This window comes from Carica papaya, chromosome 5, assembly GCF_054855325.1.
Source record: "Carica papaya isolate Zhongbai chromosome 5, ASM5485532v1, whole genome shotgun sequence".
NCBI lineage: Eukaryota > Viridiplantae > Streptophyta > Magnoliopsida > Brassicales > Caricaceae > Carica > Carica papaya.
The window spans coordinates 23,629,475-23,653,109 of record NC_142313.1 but is presented as its reverse complement, the minus strand read 5'-3'; the positions used below and the strand labels follow the sequence as shown (position 1 = coordinate 23,653,109).

Sequence of the window (23,635 nt, the reverse complement as noted above, 5' to 3'; positions counted from 1 at the left end):
CTAGGATGGGTGACCACCTGCGAAGTCCTTATATTTCACCCATTTTCTTTGGATGTCCTCGTGTTGCACCCATTTTTTTGCAGATGATTCTTTCGACGTTACGCCCGACTTGAATTATGGTCTGCAGGTTTATTCGTAAATATGAGTCACGGTGCCGTGGCATTTTACTTTATATTTGAACGAGAATGGGAGGTGCAGTGCGCATGCACAAGGAGACAAATGACGGGAGGGGGAAGAAAGGAGAAGGAGTGTATGTATTTGCAGCGCGTAATTAAACAGATGCGATCATACCAGCACTAATTCACCGGATCCCATCAGAACTCCGCAGTAAAGTGTGCTTGGGCGATAGTAGTACTCAGATGGGTGACCTTCTGGGACGTCCTCGTGTCAAACCAATTTTTTTTCAGACTGATCGTTCGACGTTACGCACGACTGGAACAATTTTCCGCTGGTTTATACGCAAATGTGAGTCAAGAAGCAGGGGCATTTTGATCGATATTAGAACAAGAATGAGAGGTGCAGTGTGAACGCACAAGGAAACAAATGATGGGAGAGGGGAGGGAAGGAGAAGGAGTGTATGTATTTTCAGCACGAAATGAAACAGGTGCGATCATACCCGCACAAATGCACCGGATCCCATGAGAACTTCGCAGTTAAGTGTGCTTTGGCGTAAGTAGTACAAGGATGGCTTACCTCCTCGGAAGTTCTCGTGTTGCACCCATTTTTTTTTTAGATGAGCCATTCGATGTTACGCGCGACTGGAACTTTGGTCTGCTGGTTTATACGCAAATGTGAGTCAAGACGCAGGGGCATTTTAATTGATATTAGAACGAGAAGGAGAGGTGAAGTGTGAACGCACCAAGAAACAAATGACGGGAGGAGAGAGAAAGGAGGAGTGTATATATATGCAGTGTGAAATGAAACATGTGCGATCATACCAACACTAATACACAGGATCCCATCAGAACTCTGCATTTAAGTGTACTTGGGTGAGAGTAGTACTCGGATGGGTGACCTCCTGGGAAGTCCTCGTGTTCTACTAATTTTTTTTCGGATGGGTCGTTCGACGTTACGCGGGAATTGAATTATGAACCGCTTGTTCATTCGCAAAGGTTTATCACTGTGCTGGGGTATTTTACTTGATATTAGAACGAGAAGGAGAGATGCAGAGTGCGCGCACAAGGAAAAAAATGACGGGAGGGGGGATAGAAGGAGAAATAGTGTATGTATTTGCAGCGCAGAATGAAACATGAGAGATCATACCAGCACTAATGCAACAGATTCTATCAGAACTCCTCAGGTAAGCGTACTTCGGCGAGAGTAGTACTAGGATGGGTGACCTCCTGCGAAGTCCTTATATTTCATCCATTTTCTTGGGAAGTCCTCGTGTTGCACCCATTTTTTTGCAGATGATTCTTTCGACGTTACGCGTGACTTGAATTATGGTCCGCAGGTTTATTCGCAAATGTGAGTCACGGCGCCGTGGCATTTTACTTGATATTAGAACGAGAACGGGAGGTGTAGTGCGCACGCACAATGAAACAAATGACGGGAGGGGGAAGAAAGGAGGAGTGTATGTATTTGCAGCACGAAATTAAACAAGTGCGATCATACCAGCACTAATGCACCGAATCCTATCAGAACTCCACAGTTAAGTGTGCTTAGGCGAGACTAGTACTTGGATGGGTGACCTCCTAGGAAGTCCTCGTGTCGCACCAATTTTTTTCAGATGGGTCATTCGACGTTACGCGCGACTGGAGCTATGGTCTGCTGGTTTATACGCAAATGTGAGTCAAGAAGCAGGGGCATTTTAATCGATATTAGAACGAGAAGGAGAGGTGCAGTGTGAACGCACAAGGAAACAAATGATGGGAGGGGGGAGGGAAGGAGAAGGAGTGTATGTATTTTTAACACGAAATGAAATAGGTGCGATGATACCAGCACAAATGCACTGGATCCCATCAGAACTCCGCAGTTAAGTGTGCTTTGGCGAAAGTAGTATAAGGAAGGGTTTCCTCCTGGGAAGTTCTTGTGTTGCACCCATTTTTTTTTTCAGATGGGTCGTTCGACGTTACGCGCGACTTGAAATATGGTCCGCTGGTTTATATGAAAATGTGAGTCAAGATGCAGGAGCATTTTAATTGATATTAGAACAAGAATGAGAGGTGAAGTATGAACGCACCAGGAAAGAAATGACGAGAGGAGGAAGAATGGAGATGGGGTGTATGTATTTGCAGCGCGAAATGAAACAGGTGCGATCATACCTGCACTAATGCACCAGATCCCATCAGAACTCCGCAGTTAAGATTGCTTGGGCGAGAGTAGTACTCGGATGGGTGACCTCCTGGGAATTCCTCGTGTTGCACCCATTTTTTTTCGGATGGGTCGTTCGACGTTACGCGCGAATGGAATTATAAACCGCTGGTTTTCTCGCAAAGGTGAGTCACGGTACTGGGGCATTTTACTTCATATTAGAACGAGAAGGAGAGATGCATAGTGCACGCAGAAGGAAACAAATGACGGAAGGGGGGATGGAAGGAGAAAGAGTGTATGTATTTGCAGCGTAGAATGAAACATGAGCGATTATACCAGCACTAATGCAACAGACTCTATCAGAACTCCGTAAGTCAAGGGTGCTTGGGCGAGAGTAATACTAGGATGGGTCACCTCCTTCGAAGTCTTTATATTTCACCCATTTTCTTGGGAAGTACTCGTGTTACACCCATTTTTTTGCAGAAGATTCTTTCGACATTACGCGCTAGTTGAATTATGGTCCGCAGGTTTATTCACAAATGTGAATCACGGCGTCGTAGAATTTTACTTGATATTAGAACGAGAACGGGAGGAGCAGTGCGCACGCACAAGGAAACAAATGACGGAAGGGGGAAGAAAGGAGAAGGAGTGTATGTATTTGCAGCGCGAAATTAAACAGGTGCGATCATACCAGCACTAATGCACCTGATCCGATCAGAACTCCGCAGTTAAGTGTGCTTGGGCGAGACTAGTACTCGGATGGGTGACCTCCTGGGAAGTCCTCGTGTCGCACTAATTTTTTTCAGATGGGTCGTTTGACGTTAGGCGCGACTAGAGCTATGGTCCGCTGGTTTATACGCAAATGTGAGTCAAGAAGCAAGGGCATTGTAATCGATATTAGAACGAGAATGAGAGGTGCAGTGTGAACGCACATTGAAACAAATGATGGGAGGGGGGAGGGAAAGAGAAGGAGTGTATGTATTTTCAGCACGAAAAGAAACAGGTGCGATCATACCAGCACAAATGCACTGGATCCCATCAGAACTCCGCAGTTAAGTGTGCTTTGGCGAAAGTATTACAAGGAAGGGTTACCTCCTGGGAAGTTCTCGCGTTGCACCCATTTTTTTTTTCAGATGGATTGTTCGACGTTCCGCGCGATTGGAACAATGGTCCCCTGGTATATACGCAAATGTGAGTCAAGACGCAGGGGCATTTTAATTGATATTAGAACGAGAAGGAGAGGTGAAGTGTGAACGCACCAAGAAATAAATGACGAGAGGGGGGAAGAGAGGAGAAGGAGTGTATGTATTTGCAGCGCGAAATGAAATAGGTGCGATCATACCAGCACTAATGCACCGGATCTGAAGTCCGTAGTGAAGTGTGCTTGGGCGAGAGTAGTACTCGGATGGGTGACCTCCTGGGATGTCCTCGTGTTGCACCCATTTTTTTCGGATGGGTCGTTCGACGTTACGCGCCAATGGAATTATGAACCGTTTGTTCATTTGCAAAGGTGAGTCACGATGCCGGGGCATTTTACTTGATATTAGAACGAGAATGAGAGATGCAGAGTGCATGCACAAGGAAACAAATGACGGGAGGGGGGATGGAAGGAGAAAGAGTGTATGTATTTCCAGCGCAGAATGAAACATGAGCGATCATACCAGCACTAATGCAACGGATTCTATCAGAACTCTGCAAGTTAAGGGTGTTTGGGCGAGAGTAGTACTAGGATGGGTGACCTCCTGCGAAGTCTTTATATTTCTCCCATTTTCTTCGGAAGTCCTCGTGTTGCACACATTTTTTTGCAGATGATTCTTTCGACGTTACACGCGACTTGAATTATGGTCCGCAGGTTTATTCGCAAATTTGAGTCACTTCGTCGTGGCATTTTACTTGATATTAAAACGAGAACGGGAGGTGCAATGCACACGCACAAGGAAACAAATGACAGGAGGGGGAAGAAATGAGAAGGAGTGTATGTATTTGCAGCAAGAAATTAAATAGGTGCGATCATACCAGCACTAATGCACCGGATCCCATCAAAACTCCGCAGTTAAGTCTGCTTGGGCAGAGTAGTACTCGGATGGGTGACCTCCTAGGAAGTCCTCGTGTTCCACCCATTTTTTTCGAATGGGTCGTTCGACGTTACGCGCGAATGGAATTATGAACCGCTGGTTAATTCGCAAAGGTGAGTCACGGTGCCGGGGCATTTTGCTTGATATTAGAACGAGAAGTAGAGATGCAGAGTGCACACACAAGGAAACAAATGACGGGAGGTGGGATGGAAGGCGAAAGAGTGTATGTATTTGTAGCGCAGAATGAAACATGAGCGATCATACCAGTACTAATGGAACATAATCTATCAGAACTCTGCAAGTTAATTTGCTTGGGCGGGAGTAGTACTAGGATGGGTGACCTCCTGCGAAGTCCTTATATTTCACCCATTTTCTTGGGAAGTCCTCGTGTTGCACCCATTTTTTTGCAGATGATTCTTTCGACGTTAAGCGCGACTTGAATTATGGTCCGCAGGTTCATTCGCTAATGTGAGTCACGACACCGTGGCATTTTACTTGATATTACAACGAGAACAGGAGGTGCAGTGCGCACGCACAACGAAACAAATGATGGAAGGGGGAAGAAAAGAGAAGGAGTATATGTATTTGCAGCGCGAAATTACACAGGTGCAATCATACCAGCACTAATGCAACGGATTCTATCAGAACTCCGTAGGTAAGGGTGCTTGGGCGAGAGTAGTACTAGGATGGGTTACCTCCTGCGAAGTCCTTATATTTCACCCATCTTCTTGTGAAGTCCTTGTGTTGCACCCATTTTTTTGTAGATAATTCTTTCGACGTTACGCGCGACTTTAACTATAGTCTGCTGGTTTATTCGCAAATGTGAGTCACGGCGCTGTGGAATTTTACTTGATATTTGAACGAGAACGAGAGGTGCAGTGCGCACGCACAAGGAAACAAATGACGGGAGGGGGAAGAAAGGAGAAGGAGTGTATGTATTTGCAGCGCGAAATTAAATAGGTGCGATCATACCAGCACTAATGCACCGGATCCCATCAGAACTCCGCAGTTAAGTATGCTTGGGCGAGAGTAGTACTCGGATGGGTGACCTCCTAGGAAGTCCTCGTGTTCCACCTATTTTTTTTCGGATGGGTCATTCGACGTTACGCGCGAATGGAATTATGAACCGCTGGTTCATTCGCAAAGATGAGTCATGGTGCCGGGGCATTTTGCTTGATATTAGAACGAGAAGGAGAGATGCAGAGTGCACGCACAAGGAAATATTTGACGGGAAGGGGGATGGAAGGAGAAAGAGTGTATGTATTTGAAGCGCAGAATGAAACATGAGCGATCATACCAGCACTAATGCAACGTATTTTATCATAACTCCGCAAGTTAAGGGTGCTTGGGCGAGAGTAGTACTAGGATGGATGACCTCCTGCGATGTCCGTATATTTCACCCATTTTCTTGGGAAGTCCTCGTGTTGCACCCATTTTTTTGCAGATGATTCATTCGATGTTACGCGCGACTTGAATTATGGTCCTCAGGTATATTCGCAAATGTGAGTCACGGCGCCGTGGCATTTTACTTGATATCTGAACGAGAACGGGAGGTGCAGTGCCCACGCACAAGGAAACAAATGACGGGAGGGGGGAAAAAAGGAGAAGGAGTGTATGTATTTGCAGCGCGAAATTAAACAGGTGCGATCATACCAGCACTAATGCACCGGATCCCATCAAAACTCTGCAGTTAAGTGTGCTTTGGCGAAAGTAGTACAAGGATGGGTTACCTCCTAGGAAGTTCTTATATTTCACCCATTTTCTTGGGAAGTTCTCGTCTTGCACCCATTTTTTTTTCAGATGGGTCGTTCGACGTTACGCGCGAATTGAACTATGGTCCGCTGGTTTATACCGCAAATGTGAGTCAAGACGCAGTGGTATTTTAATTGATATTAGAACGAGAAGGAGAGGTGATGTGTGAACGCACCAGGAAACAAATGATGGGTGGGGTAAGAAAGGAGAAGGAGTGTATGTATTTGCAGCGCGAAATTAAACAGGTGTGATCATACCAGCACTAATGCACCGAATCCCATCAGAACTCTGTAGTCAAGTGCGCATGGGCGAGAATAGTACTCGGATGGGTGACCTCCTGGGAAGTCCTTGTGTCGTACCTATTTTTTTTCAGACGGGTCGTTCGAGGTTACGCGCGACTGGAACTATGGTCCGCTGATTTATACGCAAATGTGAGTCAAGAAGCAGGGAAATTTTAATTGATATTAGAACGAGAAGGAGAGGAGCAGTGTGAACGCACAAGGAAACAAATGATTGGAGGGGGAGGGAAGGAGAAGGAGTGTAAGTATTTTCAGCACGAAATGAAACAGGTGCGATCATACAAGCACAAATGCATCGGATCCCATCAGAACTCCGCAGTTATGTGTGCTTCGGCGAAAGCAGTACAAGGATGGGTTACCTCCTAGGAAGTTCTCGTGTTGCACCCTTTTTTTTTTCAGATGGGTCGTTCGACCTTACGCGCGACTGGAACTATGGTTCGCTGGTTTATACGCAAATGTGAGTCAAGTTCCAAGGGCATTTTAATTGATATTAGAACGCGAACGGGAGGTGAAGTGTGAATGCACCAGGAAACAAATGACGGGAGGGGGAAGAAAGGAGAAGGAGTGTATGTATTTGCAGCGCGTAATTAAACAGGTGCGATCATACCAGCACTAATGCATCGGATCCCATTAGAACTCCGCAGTTAAGTTTGATTGGGCGAGAGTAGTACTCGGATGGGTGACCTCCTAGGAAGTCCTCGTATCACACCAATTTTTTTTTCAGATGGGTCGTTCGACGTTACGCGCGACTGGAACTATGGTCTGCTGGTTTATACGCAAATGTGAGTCAAGAAGTAGAGGAATTTTAATCGATATTAGAACGAGAAGGAAAGGTGCAGTGTGAACGCACAAGGAAACAAATGATGGGAGGGGGGAGGGAAGGAGAAGGAGTGTATGTATTTTTAGCACGAAATGAAAAAGGCGCGATCATACCAGTACAAATGCACCGGATCCCATCAGAACTCTGCAGTTAAGTGTGCTTTGGCGAAAGTAGTACAAGGATGGGTTACCTCCTGGGAAGTTCTCGCGTTGCACCCAATTTTTTTTTTCAGATGGATTGTTCGACGTTACGCGCGACTGGAACTATGGTCCGCTGGTTTATACGCAAATGTGAGTCAAGACGCAGGGAAATTAAACAAATGACGGGAGGGGGAAGAAAGGGAGAAGGAGTGTATGTATTTGCAGTGCGAAATTAAACAAGTGCGATAATATCAGCACTAAAGCACCAGATCCCATCAGAACTCCGCAGTTAAGTGTGCTTGGGTGATAGTAGTACTCGGATGGGTGACTTATTGGGAAGTCCTCGTGTTGTACCTATTTTTTTTCGGATGCGTCGTTCGACGTTACGCGCGAATGTAATTATGAACCGCTGGTTCATTCGCAAAGGTGAGTCACGGTGCTGGGGCATTTTACTTGATATTAGAACGAGAAGGAGAGATGCAGAGTGGACGCACAAGGAAACAAATGACGGGAGGGGGGATGGAAGGAAAAAGAGTGTATGTATTTACAGCGCAGAATGAAACATGAGCAATCATACCAACACTAATGCAACGTATTCTATCAGAACTCCGCAAGTTAAGGGTGCTTGGGCGACAGTAGAACTAGGATGGGTGACCTCCTGTGATGTCCTTATATTTCACCCATTTTTTTACAGATAATTCTCTCGACGTTACGCGCGACTTGAATTATGGTCCGCAAGTTTATTCGCAAATGTGAGTCACGGCGCCGTGGCATTTTCTTGATATTTGAACAAGAACGGGAGGTGCAGTGCGCACGCACAAGGAAACAAATGACGGGAGGGGGAAGAAAGGAGAAGGAGTGTATGTATTTGCAGCGCGAAATAAAACAGCTGCGATCATACCAACACTTATGCACCGAATCCCATCAGAACTCCGCAGTTAAGTTTACTTTGGCGAAAGTAGTACAAGGATGGGTTACCTCCTGGGAAGTTCTTATATTTCACTCATTTTCTTGGGAAGTTCTCGTGTTGCACCCATTTTTTTTTTCAGATGGGTTGTTCGACGTTACGCGGGACTGGAAATATGGTCCACTGGTTTATACGCAAATGTAAGTCAAGACGCAGGGGCATTTTAATTGATATTAGAACGAGAAGGAGAGGTGAAGTGTGAACGCACCAGGAAACAAATGACGAGAGGGGGAAGAAAGGAAAAGAAGTGTATGTATTTGCAGCGCGAAATGAAACAGGTGCGATCATACCAGCACTAATGCACCGGATCCCATCAGAACTCCGCAGTTAAGTGTGCTTGGGCAGAAGTAGGACTCAGATGGTTGATCTCCTGGGAAGTCCTCGTGTTGCACCCAATTTTTTTTGGATGGGTCGTTCGAAGTTACGCGCGAATGGAATTTTGAACTGCTAGTTCATTCACAAAGGTGAGTCACGGTGCCGAGGCATTTTATTTGATATTAGAACGAGAAGGAGATATGCAGAGTGGACGCACAAGGAAACAAATGACGGGAGGGGGGATGGAAGGAGAAATAGTGTATGTATTTGCAGCGCATAATGAAACACGAGCGACCATACCAGCACTAATGCAGCGTATTCTATCAGAACTCCGCAAGTTAAGGGTGCTTGGGCGAGAGTAGTACTTGGATGGGTGACCTCTTGCGAAGTCCTTATATTTTACCCATTTTCTTGGGTAGTCCTTGTGTTGCACCCATTATTTTACAGATGATTCTTTCGACGTCACACGCAACTTGAATTATGGTCCGCAGGTTTATTCTCTAATGTGAGTCACGGCGTCGTGGCATTTTACTTGATATTTGAACTAGAATGGGAGGTGCAGTGCGGACGAACAAGGAAACAAATGACGGGAGAGGGAAGAAAGGAGAAGGAGTGTATGTATTTGCAACGCAAATTTAAACAAGTGCGATCATACAAGCACTAATGCAACGGATCCCATCAGAACTCTGCAGTTAAGTGTGCTTGGGCGAGAGTAGTACTTGGATGGGTGACCTCCTGTGAAGTCCTCGTGTCTCACTAATTTTTTTTCAGACAGGTCATTTGAGGTTACGCGCGACTAGAAAAATGGTCCGCTGGTTTATACGCAAATGTGAGTCAAGAAGCAGGGGCATTTTAATCGATATTAGAACGAGAAGGAGAGGTGCAGTGTGAACGCACAAGGAAACAAATGATGGGAGGGGGGAGGGAAGGAGAAGGAGTGTATGTATTTTCAGCACAAAATGAAACAGATGCGATCATACCAGCACAAATGCACCGAATCCCATCAGAACTCCGCAGTTAAGTGTGCTTTGGCGAAAGTAGTACAAGGATGGGTTACCTCCTAGGAAGTTCTCGTGTTGCACCCATTTTTTTTTTTCAGATTGGTCGTTCGAAGTTACGCGCGACTGGAACAATGGTCCGCTGGTTCATACACAAATGTGAGTCAAGAAGCAGGGGCATTTTAATTGATATTAGAACGAGAAGGAGAGGGGAAGTGTGAACGCACCAGGAAACAAATGATGGGAGGGGGAAGGAAGGAGAAGGAGTGTATGTATTTGCAGCACGAAATTAAACAGGTGCGATCATACCAGCACTAATGCACCTGATCCGATCAGAACTCCGTAGTTAAGTGTGTTTGGGCGACACTAGTACTCGGATGGGTGATCTCTTGGAAAGTCCTCGTGTCGCGCCAATTTTTTTTCAAACGGGTCGTTCGACGTTATGCGCGACTAGAACTATGGTCTTCTGGTTTATACGCAAATGTGAGTGAAGAAGCATTGGCATTTTAATCGATATTAGAACGAGAATGAGAGGTGCAGTGTGAACGCACAAGGAAACAAATGATGTGAGGGGGGAGGAAAGGAGAAGGAGTGTATGTATTTTCAGCATGAAATGAAACAGGTGCGATCATACCAGCACAAATACACTGGATCTCATCAGATCTCTGCAGTTAAGTGTGCTTTGGCGAAAGTAATACAAGGATGGGTTACCACCTGGGAAGTTCTCGTGTTGCACCCATTTTTTTTCAGATGGGTCATTTGACTTTACGCGTGACTGGAACTATGGTCCGCTGGTTTATACGCAAATGTGAGTCAAGTCGCAGAGGCATTTTAATTGATATTAGAACGAGAACGAGAGGTGAAGTGTGAACGCAGCAGGAAACAAATAACGGGAGGGGGAAGAGAGGAGAAGGAGTGTATGTATTTGCAGCGAGCAATTAAACAGGTGCGATCATACCACCACTAATGCACAGGATCCCATAAGAACTCCGCAGTTAAGTTTGCTTGGGCGAGAGTAGTACTCAGATGGGTGACCTCATGGGTAGTCCTCGTGTCGCGCCAATTTTTTTTCAGACGGGTCGTTCGACGTTACACGCGACTGGAACTATGATCCGCTGGTTTATACGCAAATGTGAGTCAAGAAGCAGGGGCATTTTAATCTATATTAGAACTATAAGGAGAGGTGCAGTGTGAACGCACAAGGAAACAAATGAAGGGATGGAGGAGGGAAGGAGAAGGGGTGTATGTATTTTCATTACGAAATGAAATTGGTGCGATCATACTAGCACAAATGCACCGGATCCCTTCAGAACTCCGAAGTTAAGTGTGCTTTGGCGAAAGTAGTACAAGGATGGGTTACCTCCTGGAAAGTTCTCGTGTTGCACCCATTTTTTTTTTCACATGGGTCGTTCGACGTTATGCGCGACTGGAACTATGGTCCCCTGGTTTATACGAAATGTGACTCAAGACGCAGGGGCATTTTAATTGATATTAGAACGAGAAGGAGAGGGGAAGTGTGAACGCACCAAGAAACAAATGACGGGAGGGGGAAGAAAGGAGAATCAGTGTATGTATTTGCAGCGCGAAATGAAACAGGTGCGATCATACCAGCACTAATCCACTAGATCCCATCAGAACTCCGCAGTTAAGTGTGCTTAGGCGAGTGTATTACTCGGATGGGTGACCTCCTAGGAAGTCCTCGTGTAGCATCCATTTTTTTTCGGATGGGTCGTTCGACGTTACGCGCGAATGGAATTATGAACCGCTGGTTCATTCGCAAAGGTGAGTTACGGTGCCGGGGCATTTTATTTGATATTAGAACGAGAATGAGAGATGCAGTGTGGACGCACAAGGAAACGAATGACAGGAGGGAGGATGGAAGGAGAAAGAGTGTATGTATTTGTAGTGCAGAATGAAACATGAGCGATCATACCAGTACTAATGCAACGGATTCTATCAGAACTCCGCAAGTTAAGGGTGGTTGGGAGGGAGTAGTACTAGGATGGATGACCTCTTGCGAAGTCCTTATATTTCACCGATTTTCTTAGGAAGTCCTCGTGTTGCACCCATTTTTTTGCAGATGATTCTTTCGACGTTACGTGCGACTTGAATTATGGTCCGCAGGTTTATTCGCAAATGTGAGGCACGGCACCGTGGCATTTTACTTGATATTTGAACGAGAACAGGAGGTGCAATGCGCACGCACTAGGAAATAAATGACGGGAGGGAGAAGATAGGATAAGGAGTGTATTGCAGGCGAAATTAAACAAGTGCGATCATACCAGCACTAATGCACCGGATCCCATCAGAACTCCGCAGTTAAGTGTGCTTGGGCGAGAGTAGTACTCGAATGGGTGACCTCCTGGGAATTCCTCGTGTCGCACCAATTTTTTTTTAAATGGGTTGCTCGACGTTACGCGCTACTGGGACAATTGTCCACTAGTTTATACGCAAATTTGAGTCGAGAAGCATGGGCATTTTAATCGATATTAAAACGAGAAGGAGAGGTGCAGTGTGAACGCATAAGGAAACAAATGATGGGAGGGGGGAGGGAAGGAGAATGGGTGTATGTATTTTCAGCACAAAATGAAACAGGTGCGATCATACCAGCACAAATGGACCGGATCCCATCAGAACTCCGCAGCTAAGTTTGCTTTGGCGAAAGTAGTATAAGGATGGGTTACCTCCTAGGAAGTTCTCGTGTTGCACCTATTTTTTTTTCAGATGGGTTGTTCGACGTTACGCGCGACTAGAACTATGGTCCGCTGGTTTATATGCAAATGTGAGTCAAGACGCAGGGGCATTTTAATTGATATTAGAACGAGAAAGAGAGGTGAAGTGTGAACGCACCAGGAAAGAAATGACGGGAGGGGGAAAAAAGGACAAGGAGTGTATGTATTTGCAGCGCGAAATGAAACATGTGTGATCATACCATCACTAATGCACCGGATCCCATCAGAACTCCGCAGTTAAGTGTGCTTGGGTGAGAGTAGTACTCGGATGGGTGACCTCTAGGGAAGTTATCGTGTTGCACTCATTTTCTTTCGGATGGGTCGTTCGACCTTCGGCACTTATGGAATTTTGAACCGCTGGTTCATTCGCAAAGGTGAGTCACGGTGCCGGGCCATTTTACTTGATATTAGAACGAGAAGGAGAGATGCAGATTGCACGCACAAGGAAACAAATGACGGGAGGGGGGACGGAAGGAGAAAGAATGTGTATTTTTTCAGCGCAGAATGAAACATGAGCGATCATACTAGCACTAATGTAACGGATTCTATCAGAACTCCGCAAGTTAAGAGTGCTTGGGCGAGAGTAGTACTAGGATGGGTGACAGCCTGCGAAGTCCTTATATTTCACCCATTTTCTTGGGAAGTCCTCGTGTCGCACAATTTTTTTTCAGACGGGTCATTCGATGTTACGCGCAACTGGAATTATGGTCCGCTGGTTTATACGCAAATATGAGTCAAGAAGCAGGGGCATTTTGATCGATATTAGAACGAGAAAGAGAGGTGTTGTGTGAACGCACAAGGAAACAAATGATGGGAGGGGGGAGGGAAGGAGAATGAGTGTATGTATTTTCAGCACGAAGTGAAACAGGTGAAATCATACCAGCACAAATGGACCAGATCCCATCAGAACTCTGCAGTTAAGTGTGCTTTGGCGAAAGTAGTACAAGGATGGGTTACCTCCTGGGAAGTTCTCGTGTTGTACCCATTTTTTTTTTCAGATGGATCGTTCGATGTTACGCGCGACTAGAACTATGGTTCGCTCGTTTATACGCAAATCTGAGTCAAGATGTATGGGTATTCTTATCGATATTAGAACGAGAAGGAGAGGTGAAGTGTGAACGCACCAGGAAACAATTGACGGGAGGGGGGAAGAAAGGAGAAGGAGTGTATGCATTTGCAGCGCGAAATGAGACAGGTGCGATCACACCAGCACTAATGCACCGGATCCCATCAGAACTTCGCAGTCAAGTGTGCTTGGGCGAGAGTAGTACTCGGATGGGTGATCTCCTTGGAAGTCCTCGTGTTGCACCCATTTTTTTCGAATGGGTTGTTCGACATTACGCGCGAATGGAATTATGAACCGCTGGTTCATTCGCAAAGGTGAGTCACGGGGCCGGGGCATTTTACTTGATATTAGAACGAGAAGGAGAGATGCAGAGTGCACGCACAATGAAACAAATGATGGGAGGAGGGATGGAAGGAGAAAGAGTATATGTATTTGCAGCGCAGAATGAAACATGAGCGATCATACCAGCACTAATGCAACGGATTTTATCAGAACTCCGCAAGTTAAGGGTGCTTGGGTGAGAGTAGTACTAGGATGGGTGACCTCTTGTGAAGTCATTATATATCACCCATTTTCATGGGAAGTCCTCGTATTGCACCCATTTATTTGCAGATGATTCTTTCCAAGTTACGCGCGACTTGAATTATGGTCCGTAGGTTTATTTGCAAATGTGAGTCACGGCGCCGTGCCATTTTACTGGATATTTGAACAAGAACAGGAGGTGCAGTGCGCACGCACAAGGAAACAAATGACGGGAGGGGGAAGAAAGGAGGAGTGTATGTATTTGTGGCACAAAATTAAACAGGTGCGATCATACCAGCACAATTGCACTGGATCCCATCAGAACTCCGCAGTCAAGTGTGCTTGGGCGAGAGTAGTACTCGGATGGGTGTCCTCCTGGGAATTCCTCGTGTTGCACCCATTTTTTTTCGGATGGGTCGCTCGACGTTACGCGCGAATGGAATTATGAACCGCTGGTTCATTCGCAAAGGTGAGTGACAGTGCCGGGGCATTTTACTTGATATTAGAACGAGAAGGAGAGATGTAGAGTGCACGTACAAGGAAACAAATGACGGGTGGGGGATGGAAGGAGAAAGAGTGTATGTATTTGCAGCGCAGAATGAAATATGAGCGATCCTACCAGGACTAATGCAACAGATTCTATCAAAACTCTGCTAGTTAAGGGTGCTTGGGCGAGAGTAGTACTAGGATGGGTGACCTCCTGCTATCACCCATTTTCTTGGGAAGTCCTCGTATTGCACCCATTTTTTTGCAGATGATTCTTTCGAAGTTACGCGCGACTTTAATTATGGTCTGTAGGTTTATTCGCAAATGTGAGTCATGACGCCGTGCCATTTTACTTGATATTTAAACGAGAACGGGAGGTGCAGTGCGCACGCAAAAGGAAACAAATGACGTGAGGGGGAAGAAAGGAGGAGTGTATGTATTTGCAGAGCAAAATTAAATTGGTGCGATCATACCAGCACTAATGCATCGGATCCCATCAGAACTCCGCAGTTTAATGTGCTTGGGCGAGAGTAGTACTTGGATGGGTGACCTCCTGGGAAGTCCTCGTGTCGCACTAATTTTTTTTCAGTCGGGTTGTTCGACGTTACGGGCGACTGGAACTATGGTCCGCTGGTTTATATGCAAATGCGAGTCAAGAAGCAGGGGCATTTTAATCGATATTAGAACAAGAAGGAGAGGTGCAGTGTGAACGCAAAAGGAAACAAAAGATAGGATGGGGGAGGGAAGGAGAAGGAGTGTATGTATTTTCAGCACAAAATGAAACAAGTGTGTTCATATCAGCACAAATGCACCGGATCCCATCAGAACTCCACAGTTAAGTGTGCTTTGGCAAAAGTAGTACAAGGATGGGTTACCTCCTGGGAAGTTCTCGTGATGCACCCATTTTTTTTTTCAGATGGGTCATTCGACGTTACGCGCAACTGGAACTATGGTCCGCTGGTTTATATGCAAATGTGAGTCAAGACGCAGGGGCATTTTAATTGATATTAGAACGAGAAGGAGAGGTGAAGTGTGAATGCAACAGGAAAAAAATGACGGAAGGGGGAGGAAAGGAGAAGGAATGTATGTATTTGCAGCGCGAAATGAAACAGGTGCGATCATACCAGCACTAATGCACCGGATCCCATCAGAACTCCGCAGTCAAGTGTGCTTGGGCGAGAGTAGTACTCATATGGTTGACCTCTTGGGAAGTCCTCGTGTCGCACCCATTTTTTTGCAAATGATTCTTTCGACGTTACGCGCGACTTGAATTATGGTCCGCAGGTTTATTCGCAAATGTGAGTCACGGCGCCGTGGCATTTTTTTGATATTTGAACGAGAACGGGAGGTGCAGTGTGCACGCACAAGGAAACAAATGACGGGAGGGGGAAGAAAGGAGAAGCAGTGTATGTATTTGCAGCGTGAAATTAAACATGTGCGATCATACGAGCACAAATGCACCAGATCACATCAGAACTCCGCAGTTAAGTGTGCTTGGGCGAGAGTAGTTCTCGTATGGGTGGCCTCCTAGGCAGTCCTCGTATCGCACCTATTTTTTTTCAGATGGGTCGTTCGACGTTACGCACGACTGGAACTACGGTCCACTGGTTTATACGTAAATGTGAGTCATGAAGCAGGGGAATTTTAATCGATATTAGAACAAGAAGGAGATGTGCAGTGTAAACGCACAAGGAAACAAATGATGGGAGGGGGGAGGGAAAGAGAATTAGTGTATGTATTTTCAGCACAAAATAAAACAGGTGCGATCATACCAGCAAAAATGCACTAGATCCCATCAGAACTCCGCAGTTAAGTGTGCGTTGGCGAAAGTAGTACAAGGATGGGTTACCTCCTGGGAAGTTCTCGTGTTGAACCCATTTTTTTTTCAGATGGGTCGTTCTACATTACGCACGACTGGAACTATGGTCCGCTGGTGTATACGCAAATGTGAGTCAAGACACAGGGACATTTTAATTGATATTAGAACGAGAGGGAGAGGTGAAGTGTGAACGCAACAGGAAACAAATGACAGGAGGGGGAAGAAAGGAGAATGAGTGTATGTATTTGCAGCGCGAAATCAAATAGGTGCGATCATACCAGCACAAATGCACCGGATCCCATCAGAACTCCGCAGTCAAGTGTGCTTGGGCGAGAGTAGTACTCGGATGGGTGACCTCCTGGGAATTTCTCGTGTTGCACCCATTTTTTTTTCGGATGGGTTGTTTGACGTTACGCGCGAATGGAATTATGAACCGCTGGTTTATTCGCAAAGGTGAGTGACGGTGCCGGAGCATTTTACTTGATATTAGAACGAGAAGGAGAGATACAGAGTGCATGCACAAAGAAACATATGACGGGAAGGAGGATGGAAGGAGAAATAGTGTATGTATTTGCAGCGCAGAATGAAACATCAACGATCATACCAGCACTAATGCAACGGATCCTATCAGAACTCCGCAAGTTAAGGGTGCTTGGGCAAGAGTAGCACTAGGATGGGTGACCTCCTGCGAAGTCCTTATATTTCACCCATTTTCTTGGGAAGTCCTCATGTTGCACCCATTGTTTTGCAGATGATTCTTTCGACGTTACGCACGACTTGAATTATGGTCCGCAGGTTTATTCGCAAATGTGAGTCACGGCGCCGTGGCATTTTACTTGATATTTGAACGAGAACATGAGGTGCAGTGCGCACGCACAAGGAAACAAATGACGGGAGAGGGAAGAAAGGAGAAGGAATGTATATATTTGCAGCGTGAAATTAAACAGGTGCGATCATACCAGCACTAATGCAACGGATTCTATCAGAACTCCGCAATTAGGTGTGCTTGGGCGAGAGTAGTACTCGGATGGGTGACCTCCTGGGAAGTCCTTATATTTCACCCATTTTCTTGGGAAGTCTTCGTGTTGCACCCATTTTTTTGCAAATGCTTCTTTCGACGTTACGCACGACTTGAATTATGGTCCGCAGGTTTATTCACAAATGTGAGTCACGGCATCGTGGCATTTTTCTTGATATTTGAACGAGAACGGGAGGTGGAGTGCACACGGACAAGGAAACAAATGACGGGAGGGGGAAGAAAGGAGAAGGAGTGTATGTATTTACAGCGTGAAATTAAACAGGTGCGATCATACAAGCACTAATGCGCCGGATCACATCAGAACTTCGCGGTTAAGTGTGCTTGGGCGAGAGTAGTACGAGTATGGGTGACCTCCTGGGAAGTCCTCGTGTCGCACTTATTTTTTTTAGACGGGTAGTTTGACGTTACGCACAACTGGAACTACGGTCCGCTGGTTTATACGCAAATGTGAGTCAAGAAGCAGGGGCATTTTAATCAATATTAGAATGAGAATGAGAGGTGCAGTGTGAACGCACAAGGAAACAAATGATGGGAGGCGGGAGGGAAGGAGAAGTAGTGTATGTATTTTCAGCACAAAATGAAACAGGTGGGATCATACCAGCACAAATGCATCAGATCCCATCAGAACTCTGCAGTTAAGTTTGTTTTGGCGAAAGTAGTACAAGGATGGGTTACCTCCTGGGAAGTTCTCGTGTTGCACCCACTATTTTTTTCAGATAGGTCCTTGGACGTTACGTGCGACTGGAACTATGGTCCGCTGGTTTATACGCAAATGTGAGTCAAGAAGCAGAGACATTTTAATTGATATTAGAACGAGAATGAGAGGTGAAGTGTGAACGCACCAGCAAACAAATGACGGGAGGGGGAAGAAAGGAGAAGAAATGTATGTATTTGCAGCGCAAAATGAAACAGGTGCGATCATATGAGCACAAATGCTCCGGATCCAATCAGAAATCCGTAGTTAAGTGTGTTACGGAGAGAGTAGTACTCGGATGAGTGACCTGGGAAGTCCTCGTGTTGCACCCATTTTTTTTCGGATGGGTTGTTCGACGTTACGTGCGAATGGAATTATGAACTGATGGTTCATTTGCAAAGGTGAGTGACGGTGCCGGGGAATTTTACTTGATATTAGAACGAAAAGGAGAGATGCAGAGTACACGCACAAGGAAACAAATGACGGGAGGGGGAATGGAAGGAGAAAGAGTGTATGTATTTGCAGCGCAGAATGAAACATGAGCGATCATACCAGCACTAATACAACGGATTCTATTAGAACTCCGTAGCTAAGGGTGCTTGGGCGAGAGTAGTACTAGGATGGGTGACCTCCTGCGAAATCATTATATTTCACCCATTTTCTTGGGAAGTTCTCGTGTTGCACCTATTTTTTTGCAGATGATTCTTTCGACGTTACGTGCGACTTGAATTATGGTCCGCAGGTTTATTCGCAATTGTGAGTCACGGCACCGTGGCATTTTACTTGATATTAGAATGAGAACGGGAGGTGCAGTGCGCACGCACAAAGAAACAATTGATGGGAGGGGGAAGAAAGGAGAAGGAGTGTATGTATTTCCAGCGCGAAATTAAAAAGGTGCGATCATACCAGCACTATTGCACCGGATCCCATCAGAACTCCGCAGTTAAGTGTGCTTGGGCTAGAGTAGTACTCGGATGGGTGACCTCCTAGGGAGTCCTCGTGTAGCACCAATTTTTTGTTCGGATGGGTCGTTCGACGTTACGCGCGAATGAAATTATGAACCGCTGGTTCCTTCGCAAAGGTGAGCCACGGTACCGGTGCATTTTACTTGATGTGCACGCACAAGGAAACAAATGATGGGAGGGGGGATGGAAGGAGAAAGAGTGCATGTATTTGCAGCGCAGAATGAAACATGAGCGATCATACTAGCACAAATGCAACGGATTCTATCAGAACTACGCAGTTAAGGGTGCTTGGGCGAGAGTAGTACTAGGATGGGTGACCTCCTGCGAAGTCCTTATATTTAACCCATTTTATTCGGAAGTCCTCGTGTTGCACCCTTTTTTTTGCAGATGATTCTTTTGACGTTACGCACGACTTGAATTATGGTCCGAAGGTTTATTCGCAAATGTGAGTCACAGCGCCGTTGTATTTTACTTGATATTAGAACGAGAAGGGGAGGTGCAATGCGCACGCACAAGGAAACAAATGACGGGAGGGGGAAGAAAAGAGAAGGAGTGTATGTATTTGCAGTGCAAAATTAAACAGGTGCGATCATACCAGCACTAATGCACCGGATCCCATCAGAACTCTCAAGTTAAGTGTGCTTGGGCGAGAGTAGTACTCGGCTGGGTGACCTCCTGGGAAGTCTTCGTGTCGCACCAATTTTTTTTCAGACGTGTCGTTCGACATTTCGCACGACTGGAACTATGGTCCGCTGGTTTATACACAAATGTGAGTCAAGAAGCAGGGGCATTTTAATCGATATTAGTACGAGAAGGGAGGTGCAGTGTGAATGCACAAGGAAACAAATGATGGGAGGGGGAGGGAAGGAGACGAAGTGTATGTATTTTCAGCACGAAATGAAACAGTTGCGATCATACCAGCACAAATGCACCGGATCCCATCAGAACTCCTCAGTTAAGTGTGCTTTGGTGAAAGTAGTATAAGGATGGGTTACCTCCTGGGAAGTTCTCGTGTTGCACCCATTTTTTTTTTCAGATTGTTCGTTCGACGTTACGCGCGACTGGAACTATGCTTCGCTAGTTTATACGCAAATGTGAGTCAAGATGCAGGGGCATTTTAATTGATATTAGAACGAGAAGAAGAGGTGAAGTGTGAACACACCAGGAAACCAATGACGGGAGGGGGAAGAAATGACAAGGTATGTATGTATTTGCAGCGCAAAATGAAATAGGTGCGATCATACCAGCACTAATGCATCGGATCCCATCAGAACTCCGCAGTTAAGTGTGCTTGGTCGAGAGTAATACTCGGATGGGTGACCTCTTGGGAAGTCGTCGTGTTGCACCCATTTTTTTTCGGATGAGTCGTTCGACGTTACGCGTGAATGGATTTATGAACCATTTATTCATTCGCAAACATGAGTCACGGTGCCGGGGCATTTTACTTGATATTAGAACGAGAAGGAGAGATGCAGAGTGAACGCACAAGGAAACAAATGACGGGAAGAGGGATGGAAGGAGAAAGAGTGTTTGTATTTGCAGCGCAGAATGAAACATGAGCGATTATACCAGAACTAATGTAACGGATTCTATCAGAACTCCGCAAGTTAAGGGTGCTTGGGCAAGAGATGAAGTGTGAACGCACCAGGAAACAAATGACGGGAGGGGGAAGAAAGAAGAAGGAGTGAATGTATTTGCAGTGCGAAATTAATCAGGTGCGATCATACCAGCAATAATGCACCGGTTCCATCAGAACTCCGCAGTTAAGTGTGCTTGGTCGAGAGTAGTACTCGGATGGGTGACCTCCTGAGAAGTCCTCGTGTTACACCCATTTTTTTTCGGATGGGTCGTTAGACGTTACGCGCGAATGGGATTATGAACCGCTGGTTCATTTGCAAAGGTGAGTCACGGTGCCCGGGCATTTTACTTAATATAAGAACGAGAGAGAGAGATGCAGAGTGCACGCATAAGGAAACAAATGACGGGAGGGGGATGGAAGGAGAAAGAGTGTATGCATTTGAAGCGCAGAATGAAACATGAGCGATCATACCAGCACTAATGCAACGGAGTCTATCAGAACTCCGCAAGTTAATGGTACTTGGGCGTAGTACTAGGATGGGTCACCTCCTTCGAAGTCCTTATATTTCACCAATTTTCTTGGGAAGTCCTCGTGTTGCACCCATTTTTTTGTAGATGATTCTTTCGACATTACGAGCGACTTAAATTATGGTCCGCAGGTATATTCACAAATGTGAATCACGGCGCCGTTGCATTTTACTTGATATTTGAACGAGAAAGGGAGGTGCAGTGCGTACGCACAAAGAAACAAATGATGGGAAGGGGAAGATAGGAGAAGGAGTGTATGTATTTGGAGCGTGAAATTAAAGAGGTGCGATCATACCAGCACTAATGCACCGGATCCCATCAGAGCTCCGCAGTTAAGTGTGTTTGGGCGAGAGTAGTACTCGGATGGGTGACTTCCTGGGAAGTTCTCGTGTTGCACCTATTTTTTTCGGATGGGTCGTTCGACGTCACGCGCGAATGAAATTATGAACCGCTGGATCATTCGCAAAGGTGAGTAACGGTGCCGGGGCATTTTACTTGATATTAGAACGATAAGGAGAGATGCAGAGTGCACGCACAAGGAAACAAATGACGGGAGGGGGGATGGAATGAGAAAGAGTGTATGTATTTGCCGTGCATAATGAAACATGAGCGATCATACCAGAACTAATGCAACGGATTCTATAAGAACTCCGCAAGTTAAGGGTGTTTGGGCAAGAGTAGTACTAGGATGGGTGACCTCCTGCGAAGTCCTTATATTTCACCCATTTTCTTGGGAAGTCCTCGTATTGCACCCCTTTTTTTGCAGATGATTCTTTTGATGTCACGCGCGACTTGAATTATGGTCCGCAAGTTTATTTGCAAATGTGAGTCACGGCACCGTGGCATTTTACTTGATATTTAAACGAGAACAAGAGGTGCAGTGAACACGCAAAAGGAAACAAATGACGGCACGGGAAGAAAGGAGAAGGAGTGAATGTATTTGCAGCGCAAAATTAATTAGGTGGCATCATACCAGCACTAATGCACCGGATCCCATCAGAACACCGCAGTTAAGTGTGCTTGGACAATAGTAGTACTCGGATGGGTGACCTCCTGGGAAGTCCTCGTGTTGAACCCATTTTTTTTCGGATGGGTTGTTCGACGTTACACGCGAATGGAATTATGAACCGCTGGTTCATTTGCAAAGCTAAATCACGGTGCCGGGGCATTTTACTTGATATTAGAACTAGAAGGAGAGATGCAGAGTGCACGCACAAGGAAACAAATGACGGGAGGGGGGATGAAAGGAGAAATAGTGTATGTATTTGCAGCGCAGAATGAAACATGAGCGATCATACCAGAACAAATGAAACGGATTCTATCATAACTCCGCAAGTTAAGGGTGCTTGGGCGAGATTAGTACTAGGATGGGTGACCTCCTGCAAAGTCCTTATATTTCACCCATTTTCTTGGGAAGTCCTCGTGTTGCACCCATTTTTTTGCAGATGATTCTTTCAACGTTACGCACGACTTGAATTATGGTCCGCAGGTTTATTTGCAAATATGAGTCATGTTGCCATGGTATTTTACTTTATATTTGAACGAGAACAAGAGGTGCAGTGCGCACGCACAAAGAAACAGATGACGGGAGGGGGAAGAGAGAAGAAGGAGTGAATATATTTGCAGCGCAAAATTAATCAGGTGCGATCATACCAGCACTAATGCACCGTTTCCATCAGAACTCCGCAGTTAAGTGTGCTTGGTCGTGAGTAGTACTCGGATGGGTGACCTCCTGAGAAGTCCTCGTGTTACACCCATTTTTTTTCGGATGGGTCGTTCGACGTTACGCGCGAATGAAATTATGAACCGCTAGATCATTCGCAAAGGTGAGTAACGGTGCCGGGGCATTTTACTTGATATTAGAACGAGAAGGAGAGATGTAGAGTGCACGCACAAGGAAACAAATGACGGGAGTGGGGAAGGAAGGAGAAAGAGTGTATGTATTTGCAGCGCAGAATGAAACATGAGCGATCATACCACCACTAATGCAACGGATTCTATCAGAACTCCGCAAGTTAAGGGTGCTTGGGCAAGAGTAGTACTAGGATCGGTGACCTCCTGCGAAGTTCTTATATTTCACCCATTTTCTTGGGAAGTCCTCGTGTTGCACCCATTTTTTTGCAGATGATTCTTTCGATGTTACGTACGACTTGAATTATGGTCCGCAGGTTTATTCGCAAATGTGAGTCACGGCGCCGTGGCATTTTACTTGATATTTGAACGAGAACGGGAGGTGCAATGCGCACGCACAAGGAAAAATATGTCAGGAGGGAGAAGAAAGGAGAAGGAGCGTATGTATTTACAGTGCAAAATTAAACAGGTGCAATCATACCAGCACTAACGCACCGGATCCCATCTGAAATCCGCAGTTAAGTGTGCTTTGGCGAGACTAGTACTCGGATGGGTTACCTCCTGTGAAGTCCTCGTGTCGCACCAATTTTTTTTTCAGACGGGTCGTTTGAAGTAACATACTACTGGAACTATGGTCTGCTGGTTTATACGCAAATGTGAGTCAAGAAGTAGGAGCATTTTAATCAATATTAGAACGATAAGGTGAGGTGCAGTGTGAACGCACAAGGAAACAAAT

General features: G+C 45.7%; 5 non-coding genes and 43 pseudogenes across 5 annotated transcripts; all 48 read left to right on the top strand.

Annotated features, from left to right (window-relative positions):
• The first annotated feature begins 277 nt into the window (after positions 1-277).
• LOC148256002 (5S ribosomal RNA) lies at positions 278-396 on the top strand (annotated as a pseudogene).
• Positions 397-602: 206 nt separating this feature from the next.
• LOC148256001 (5S ribosomal RNA) lies at positions 603-721 on the top strand (annotated as a pseudogene).
• Positions 722-1,600: 879 nt separating this feature from the next.
• Positions 1,601-1,719, top strand: LOC148256000 (5S ribosomal RNA; annotated as a pseudogene).
• A 205-nt stretch (positions 1,720-1,924) lies between these two features.
• On the top strand, positions 1,925-2,043 carry LOC148255999 (5S ribosomal RNA; annotated as a pseudogene).
• Positions 2,044-2,250: 207 nt separating this feature from the next.
• LOC148255998 (5S ribosomal RNA) lies at positions 2,251-2,369 on the top strand (annotated as a pseudogene).
• A 561-nt stretch (positions 2,370-2,930) lies between these two features.
• Positions 2,931-3,049, top strand: LOC148255997 (5S ribosomal RNA; annotated as a pseudogene).
• Positions 3,050-3,254: 205 nt separating this feature from the next.
• On the top strand, positions 3,255-3,373 carry LOC148255996 (5S ribosomal RNA; annotated as a pseudogene).
• A 208-nt stretch (positions 3,374-3,581) lies between these two features.
• On the top strand, positions 3,582-3,695 carry LOC148255995 (5S ribosomal RNA; annotated as a pseudogene).
• A 560-nt stretch (positions 3,696-4,255) lies between these two features.
• Positions 4,256-4,373, top strand: LOC148255994 (5S ribosomal RNA; annotated as a pseudogene).
• A 559-nt stretch (positions 4,374-4,932) lies between these two features.
• On the top strand, positions 4,933-5,051 carry LOC148255993 (5S ribosomal RNA; annotated as a pseudogene).
• Positions 5,052-5,286: 235 nt separating this feature from the next.
• LOC148255992 (5S ribosomal RNA) lies at positions 5,287-5,405 on the top strand (annotated as a pseudogene).
• Positions 5,406-6,323: 918 nt separating this feature from the next.
• LOC148255991 (5S ribosomal RNA) lies at positions 6,324-6,442 on the top strand (annotated as a pseudogene).
• Positions 6,443-6,647: 205 nt separating this feature from the next.
• Positions 6,648-6,766, top strand: LOC148255990 (5S ribosomal RNA; annotated as a pseudogene).
• Positions 6,767-6,972: 206 nt separating this feature from the next.
• On the top strand, positions 6,973-7,091 carry LOC148255989 (5S ribosomal RNA; annotated as a pseudogene).
• Positions 7,092-7,298: 207 nt separating this feature from the next.
• On the top strand, positions 7,299-7,417 carry LOC148255988 (5S ribosomal RNA; annotated as a pseudogene).
• A 160-nt stretch (positions 7,418-7,577) lies between these two features.
• Positions 7,578-7,696, top strand: LOC148255987 (5S ribosomal RNA; annotated as a pseudogene).
• Positions 7,697-8,582: 886 nt separating this feature from the next.
• LOC148255986 (5S ribosomal RNA) lies at positions 8,583-8,701 on the top strand (annotated as a pseudogene).
• A 561-nt stretch (positions 8,702-9,262) lies between these two features.
• LOC148255985 (5S ribosomal RNA) lies at positions 9,263-9,381 on the top strand (annotated as a pseudogene).
• Positions 9,382-9,587: 206 nt separating this feature from the next.
• LOC148255984 (5S ribosomal RNA) lies at positions 9,588-9,706 on the top strand (annotated as a pseudogene).
• Positions 9,707-9,914: 208 nt separating this feature from the next.
• Positions 9,915-10,033, top strand: LOC148255983 (5S ribosomal RNA; annotated as a pseudogene).
• A 206-nt stretch (positions 10,034-10,239) lies between these two features.
• Positions 10,240-10,358, top strand: LOC148255982 (5S ribosomal RNA; annotated as a pseudogene).
• Positions 10,359-10,563: 205 nt separating this feature from the next.
• LOC148255981 (5S ribosomal RNA) lies at positions 10,564-10,682 on the top strand (annotated as a pseudogene).
• A 206-nt stretch (positions 10,683-10,888) lies between these two features.
• LOC148255980 (5S ribosomal RNA) lies at positions 10,889-11,007 on the top strand (annotated as a pseudogene).
• Positions 11,008-11,213: 206 nt separating this feature from the next.
• On the top strand, positions 11,214-11,332 carry LOC148255979 (5S ribosomal RNA; annotated as a pseudogene).
• A 555-nt stretch (positions 11,333-11,887) lies between these two features.
• On the top strand, positions 11,888-12,006 carry LOC148255978 (5S ribosomal RNA). Its single transcript, XR_015819699.1, has one exon. It is a non-coding gene; the product is annotated as a 5S ribosomal RNA (ribosomal RNA).
• Positions 12,007-12,212: 206 nt separating this feature from the next.
• On the top strand, positions 12,213-12,331 carry LOC148255977 (5S ribosomal RNA; annotated as a pseudogene).
• A 206-nt stretch (positions 12,332-12,537) lies between these two features.
• On the top strand, positions 12,538-12,656 carry LOC148255976 (5S ribosomal RNA; annotated as a pseudogene).
• A 561-nt stretch (positions 12,657-13,217) lies between these two features.
• On the top strand, positions 13,218-13,336 carry LOC148255975 (5S ribosomal RNA; annotated as a pseudogene).
• Positions 13,337-13,544: 208 nt separating this feature from the next.
• Positions 13,545-13,663, top strand: LOC148255974 (5S ribosomal RNA; annotated as a pseudogene).
• A 205-nt stretch (positions 13,664-13,868) lies between these two features.
• Positions 13,869-13,990, top strand: LOC148255973 (5S ribosomal RNA; annotated as a pseudogene).
• A 230-nt stretch (positions 13,991-14,220) lies between these two features.
• LOC148255972 (5S ribosomal RNA) lies at positions 14,221-14,339 on the top strand. Its single transcript, XR_015820386.1, has one exon. It is a non-coding gene; the product is annotated as a 5S ribosomal RNA (ribosomal RNA).
• Positions 14,340-14,884: 545 nt separating this feature from the next.
• Positions 14,885-15,003, top strand: LOC148255971 (5S ribosomal RNA). The gene has a single exon (XR_015820431.1). It is a non-coding gene; the product is annotated as a 5S ribosomal RNA (ribosomal RNA).
• Positions 15,004-15,209: 206 nt separating this feature from the next.
• Positions 15,210-15,328, top strand: LOC148255970 (5S ribosomal RNA; annotated as a pseudogene).
• Positions 15,329-15,535: 207 nt separating this feature from the next.
• On the top strand, positions 15,536-15,654 carry LOC148255969 (5S ribosomal RNA; annotated as a pseudogene).
• Positions 15,655-15,858: 204 nt separating this feature from the next.
• LOC148255968 (5S ribosomal RNA) lies at positions 15,859-15,977 on the top strand (annotated as a pseudogene).
• Positions 15,978-16,183: 206 nt separating this feature from the next.
• Positions 16,184-16,302, top strand: LOC148255967 (5S ribosomal RNA; annotated as a pseudogene).
• Positions 16,303-16,508: 206 nt separating this feature from the next.
• On the top strand, positions 16,509-16,627 carry LOC148255966 (5S ribosomal RNA). The gene has a single exon (XR_015819543.1). It is a non-coding gene; the product is annotated as a 5S ribosomal RNA (ribosomal RNA).
• Positions 16,628-17,543: 916 nt separating this feature from the next.
• LOC148255965 (5S ribosomal RNA) lies at positions 17,544-17,662 on the top strand (annotated as a pseudogene).
• Positions 17,663-17,867: 205 nt separating this feature from the next.
• On the top strand, positions 17,868-17,986 carry LOC148255964 (5S ribosomal RNA; annotated as a pseudogene).
• Positions 17,987-18,515: 529 nt separating this feature from the next.
• On the top strand, positions 18,516-18,636 carry LOC148255963 (5S ribosomal RNA; annotated as a pseudogene).
• A 233-nt stretch (positions 18,637-18,869) lies between these two features.
• Positions 18,870-18,988, top strand: LOC148255962 (5S ribosomal RNA; annotated as a pseudogene).
• A 535-nt stretch (positions 18,989-19,523) lies between these two features.
• Positions 19,524-19,642, top strand: LOC148255961 (5S ribosomal RNA; annotated as a pseudogene).
• Positions 19,643-19,846: 204 nt separating this feature from the next.
• LOC148255960 (5S ribosomal RNA) lies at positions 19,847-19,965 on the top strand (annotated as a pseudogene).
• A 207-nt stretch (positions 19,966-20,172) lies between these two features.
• Positions 20,173-20,291, top strand: LOC148255959 (5S ribosomal RNA; annotated as a pseudogene).
• Positions 20,292-20,655: 364 nt separating this feature from the next.
• LOC148255958 (5S ribosomal RNA) lies at positions 20,656-20,773 on the top strand (annotated as a pseudogene).
• A 556-nt stretch (positions 20,774-21,329) lies between these two features.
• LOC148255957 (5S ribosomal RNA) lies at positions 21,330-21,448 on the top strand. Its single transcript, XR_015819815.1, has one exon. It is a non-coding gene; the product is annotated as a 5S ribosomal RNA (ribosomal RNA).
• Positions 21,449-22,687: 1,239 nt separating this feature from the next.
• LOC148255956 (5S ribosomal RNA) lies at positions 22,688-22,805 on the top strand (annotated as a pseudogene).
• A 561-nt stretch (positions 22,806-23,366) lies between these two features.
• On the top strand, positions 23,367-23,485 carry LOC148255955 (5S ribosomal RNA; annotated as a pseudogene).
• Positions 23,486-23,635: the final 150 nt, after the last annotated feature.